The 6,000-nt window shown below is 44.9% G+C and overlaps 1 pseudogene; it reads left to right on the top strand.

Annotated features, from left to right (window-relative positions):
* Window positions 1-602: 602 nt before the first annotated feature.
* LOC118623405 lies at window positions 603-1,851 on the top strand (annotated as a pseudogene).
* The last annotated feature ends 4,149 nt before the right edge of the window (window positions 1,852-6,000 follow it).

Below are 6,000 nucleotides of genomic sequence, written 5' to 3'. Positions count from 1 at the left end.
GCCACTTGATGTGTCTCTTTCACGTCGATGTTTCTCTCTCTCTCTCCCCCTCCCACTCTTTCTGAACAAGATATTGAAGAATGTCCTCAGGTGAGGATTAAAAATAATAATAATAAAAACAAATAAATAAAAGACCTTGTCTCTGAGGAGCAGAGCTGAGGGCGGAACTGTACTTTCCATTGAAAGATCATCTTTTCTATTTGATTTTTTGGCCATTTGTGTGCATCACTTTGATTCATTATAAATGTGTATGCGTGTGTATGTTTAAAGCACATGCTGAACTGTAAATTATAGGAAATAAGTACCGTGGAGGACATCCAGGTTCACAAGAAGGAAATGTTGTAACATGTTAAATTTATATACAATACTGAGTGACTTAAAATAGTGAGAGACAGAACAAAGCAAGCATGGGGAAAATGTCAACATGTACAGGATCTCATAGAAGGGTATATGGGAATTCTCTGTGCTATTTTTGCAAATTTTCTTTAAACCTAAAATTATTTCAAAATGAAAAAAATAAACCACTAAAAAATCTAGTACTTTTTTTTTTACACTGCATCTTGAACCTGAGTCTTAGCCTCTCGCCTTCCTCCCTGAACAACATGAGCTTCAGCACCAGTCCTGGGTTCTGTGCAGTCACTCAGACACCAGACCCACTGGACGGCAGCCAGGCCAGCGTCTATGCAGGCACTCGGCTCTCCAGCACCCAGATTTCCACGTCCTCCTACACCAGCGTGCAGGGCTGCTGGGGTCCTCGGGCTTGGCTTCAGGGATGGCGAGGGGTCTGGTGGGCACAGCGGTATCCAGAGTGAGGAGGAGACAATGCAATGCCTGAATGACAGCCTGGCCTCCCGCATGGAGAGGGTGAGGAGCCTGGAGGCTGATAATCAGAGACTGGAGAGCAATATCTAGGAACACCTGGAGAAGGGACCCCAGGTCACAGACTGGGAGCATTATTTCAAGATCATTGAGGACTTGAGGGCTCAGATCTTTGCAAGTTCTGTGGACAATGGCCACATCGTTCTGCATATTGACAATGCCCATCTTCCTGCTGATGACTTCTGAGTCAAGTATGAGACGGAGCTGGCCATGTGTCAGTCTGTGGAGAGTGACATCAGTGGGCTCTGAAAGGTCACTGATAACACCAATATCGCTCGGTTGAAGCTAGTAAGAGGGATCAAAGCTCTCAAGGAGGAGCTGCTCTCCGTGAAGACCATGAGGAGGAAGGAAATGGTCTACAAAACCAGATTGCCAATTCTGGGTTGACTGTGGAGTAGAATGCCCCCAAATCTCAGGACCTCAGTAAGATCATGGTAACATCCAGGCCCAGTATGATGAGATGGCTCAGAAGAACTGAGAGGAGCTAGACAAGTACTGGTCCCAGCAGACCGAGGAGAGCACCACAGTGGTCACCTCGCAGACCGCCGAGATGGGAGCTGCTGAGATGACACGGAGCTGAGACCTCCAGTCCAGTCCTTGGAGGTCGACATGGACTTGATGAGAAATCTGAAGGCCAGCTTGGAGAACAGCCGGGGGGAGGTGGAGAGTGCTGTGACATGCAGATGGCACAGCGCTACGGGACCCTGCTGCACCTAGAGTCAAGCTGGCCCAGACCTGGGCAGAGGGGCAGGGCCAGGCCAAAGAGCAGGAGGCCCTGCTGAACATCAAGGTCAAGCTGGAGGCTGAGAACACCACCAACCTCCACCTGCTGGAAGAAAGGAAAGACTTCCATTTTGATGATGCCTGGACAATAGCAACTCCATGCAGTCCATCCAAAAGACCACCACCCACAGGATTGTGGACGACAAAGTTGTGTCTGAGGTCAACACCACCGAAATTCTGAGGTGTTAAGGCAGCAGAGGTGGGCCACCCCTTGGAGGCAGGAGGCCAATAAAAAGTTCAGGGATCATTACCCTGGCTGGTCTTGCTCAGTGGTTAGAGCATCAGCCTGCGGACCAAAAGTCACAGGTTTGATTCCGGTCAGGGGCATGTACCTCAGTTGTGGTTCAGTCCCTGGCCCTGGTCGGGATCATGTGGGAGGCAACCAATCAATGTGTCTCTTTCACGTGGATGTTCCTCTCTCTCTCCCTCCCACTCTATCTGAAGATAAATGGAAAAATATCCTTGAGTAAGGATTAAAAAAAAAAAAAAGTTCAGAGATCATGGAACATAAAAAAAAATAAAAAGAAAGTCTAGTAGCTTTTCTTCCTTTTCCCCATATAACGCATTTCATAATCTTTGAAAAATAGCTTACAGTTGTTAAACAACATTTAATGTAGTAAATTTAAAGATTTAATTGGCTTTAGTTTAAGCAATTCACAAATCGGGCAGCATCCCATCTAGCATCTAGAAGGGGGCTCTGATGAACTGTACAACATTGAAGATTTTTACAGGCAGGAAGAGGGTGGGTCTAAGAAATTAAAACAGTGGATTGTTTCTGGCAAGGACACCTTCCAGTAGAGGAAGGGAGGGGTCTCATCAAGCAGAATACCTCACTAGTGTTGATCAGAAAATTCCAGGCTGATTGATTACATTTCTGGGAGAGGTTGAACTGCAATTAGATTAGGTATTTAGGTTCGGTATCATGGGCTTTCAGCAGAGTGACACCATTTTGGGTTTTCTGTTTAATAAGTAAATTCTGAGGATGAGCCCTGGCTGGTTTGGCTCAGCAGTTAGAGTGTCAGCCTGCGGTCCAGAGAGACCCAGGTTTGGTTCCCACTAAGAGCATGTACCTCGGTTGCAGTTTGTCCCCGGCCCTGGTTGGTCGTGCGGGTGGCAGCCAGTCGATATGTCCCTTTCACATGAATGTTTCTCTCTCTCTCTTCCTCTCTCTCCCTCCCACTCTGTCTGAACAAAAAATGGAAAAAATGTCCTCGGGTGAAGATAAAAATAAAAAAAAGTAAATTCTGAGGATGAAAAAGGGGTGCTGTAATAAATCATAAATTCTTAACTGGGAAGGTCATGGTGGGTAGTCATGCCCTGAGCCTATAATTTCTTTCATAAAAGATTTTTAAGCCAGATCTGTCCATCGTTCTTGTACATCTAGGTGAATACACCTTTGAAAGCCCAGAAGTAATCCTCTTTTCCGGACCTATCAAGGGAGTACTTAATCTTAACAACCCTATACCTTACTTTCTTCCACCTTCATGGAATCCTCCTTACTTTCCCTCCTTAACTCTAAATGTAAAAAAGAAACTGCAAAAAAAGAACAACAGCAACAACAAAAACAAAACAAGCAAACAAAACCACAAAACTGCAAAACTCTCGCTCTGGAGTATTTGAGATCTTGTTTCCCAGCAACTGTCATCAGTTTGGCTCAGATAAACTCTTTACAAAAATTCTCTACGGGTTTGGATGTTTCTCACATCAACAGTACGTAGAAAAGACAGCAAATTGATAACATGGTGGCGAGATGATGGGAGATCTTAATCCTATCAAAATTGTAATTTTTCAAATAAAAAACTATATTATTATTAAAATATATACATTTGCTTAGTAATCACAAAAACCTATGGAATAAACATTAAAGTAAATGTCTTGCCTGCAGGGATTCAAATAAAATTTTTTTAAAAACTCAGACTTTGAAGAATAAAGGGAATTTAAAGTGAAAAATATTTGCCCTTAAAACATGGAAAATTCATATACTATTTGCTAAATGGTTTTGCAATAACCCTGACTGTTGATTTGCCTTAAAGGTACTTGCCGGCCTACTCCCAGTGGACAGAAAAGAAAATGTCAGGGTCGACCCTGTGCAGGAGAAACCAGGTTTTTCCTGGATTTCTCCTGATCATCAACAATAGTTGTTGAGGATTTGCTGAGGGGTCACTGTTTTCCTTCGGGTTAGAAAACCCTGGGAATGAAGGTTTTCTGCTCTGTTTGTGTAGCACCAAGACACCCACTCACTGCTCTTTGCTCTTTGCTCAGCAGTTAAAATCCCAAGAGAAAAACAGTGTATCAACATAACATTTGGTCATTTCCCTTAAGCAAGCATAATTCTAATATTTATGGGAGGTAGCAAGGAGCCACTTGATCCAGGAGCCAAGTGACCATAAATGACAGAGGAAATTCACCTGAATTGGTTCAAGATGTGTGTTGCCAGGAAACTATGTCCAGGGGCAAATAATCATATTGATTCCTGGGAAATGGTGACACTAAGTGAATGGACAGGTGCAGCCACACAAACACCACTTAGGCCTCTCCCCACCCCCACCACCAGGAAGATGAAAGTTTGCTTGTATTTTAGAAAGATTTTCAGGAAAAGGAAGAATAGGAATGATTATTTTCTTTAATCATCATAATATTTATTATGGTACATTTACAAGGTCCTTTGCATACATTATTATTATTATTTTTTAATCCTCACCCGAGGATATTTTTCTATTTATCTTCAGATAGAGTGAGAGGGAGGGAGGAAGGGAGAGAGAGAGAGAAACATCAACTGGTTGCCTTCCACACGACCCTGACCAGGGCCAGGGATGAACCAAAACCAAGGTACATGCCCTTGACGGAATCAAACCCGCAACTCTTTGGTCCGTGGGCCGGTGCTCTAACCACTGATCAGGGCGCATACATTATTCTTAATTCTCAGAACAATTTTTCCACCCTGGCTGGTTTGTCTCAGTGGTTGGAGCATCGGCCTGCGGACCAGAGAGACCTGGGTTTGGTTCCCGCTAGGGGCACGTACCAAAAAAACCCAAAAAACAAAAACCAATTTTTCCCTTTTTGCAAGTGAGAAAATCACAGCCCAGGGAGGTTAAGTATTTCCTCAAGGTCACACCATAAAGGGTAGAGTTCGGATTTGGAACCCAGATCGGTCAGAATTCAGCCTGGACTCTCTTTACCATAGCTGCCAAATGATCATTTCCTTGTGGTCAGAGGAAAACATTCAAATACAATAAACAACAAAAAGAAACTTCTTTATGGGTGGGCCCCGAGGGATGTCGGACATGCCCGTACCTTCTGTCTGTGGTCATAGAACTGGAGGTACGTTTGCCAGTGTAAAAAACTTTCTGACGTTTTCCTGATACGTTCAAAGGGAAAACATTTTGGGTCTCGATTAGTCTTAAGCGTGTAGAGGGCACCACCACATCTCCGCTGTGTCGGTGGTGCCTCTCACAAAGTGGGAGCCAATGGGGACAATTAGGGTTCCAGGCTTGGAGCCAGCCAGGTGTCACTTGCTAGCTGTACGACCTTGTGGGGAGTCCCTTAGTCTGTCTGAGCTTCATCTATAGATGGGGGTCACCCTACCCATGTTGCAGAGGTGTTAAACAGCCCTGAATGTTATTCCACTGTCCTGGAGGCAAGAGTCACATTATTTTTATTAATCAAATGTAACCTGACTTCAACCCCAATTTGTCAAAGTGGGGACCTCTCTCCTTGGAGGACTACACCAGAATGGAGAGTTGAGGGGCTGCTTGGGAGGGTATGGAAAACAAAGGTTCATTATTCAGTCCATCTGATTGCCACTGAGATGCTCATTGTCCGAGAAGGTGGAGTCTCCCTAAGCAGCCATCCCTCCTCCAAAGCTCAGATCCCACCTGCCTCGCCGCTGCTCGAACCATAGCTCAGGGCGCCAGCCTCTGGGCGGCGGGAACGCGGGGCACAAGTCTTCATGTAGTCGGGAACAGCACTGCTCAGGAATGGGCCAAGCGCTTCTACCACCCAGGAAAATCCCTCCAAACTCCTCTTCCTCAGTCCGGGACAGGGCTTCCCAATGCACGGGGATCTGTTACTCCTGCAGCTACCCATGGTTTCAGAGGCACCCTGAGAGACACGCACCTTTTATTTTAGGAGTTATATATTTCCTTAATGTGTGCTGACAATGTGAGCTACTCTATTAAGCCCATGTTCTATAGCGTCCTTAAAAAATAACTTTACGTAAAAATGTGAGTCAATATTAAGTGAATAATAATACCACCGGTAATAGCAGATGCTGCAAAATTCTTGAAAGGCTCGGGGGTTGCCTGGTTTGGGGAACATTCTTCCAGGCACAGAGCTGTC

The sequence above is a fragment of the Molossus molossus genome, unplaced genomic scaffold, assembly GCF_014108415.1.
Source record: "Molossus molossus isolate mMolMol1 unplaced genomic scaffold, mMolMol1.p scaffold_m16_p_1, whole genome shotgun sequence".
Lineage (NCBI taxonomy): Eukaryota > Metazoa > Chordata > Mammalia > Chiroptera > Molossidae > Molossus > Molossus molossus.
Note: the sequence above shows the minus strand (reverse complement) of the source record. Positions and strands in the feature narration are given on the sequence as shown.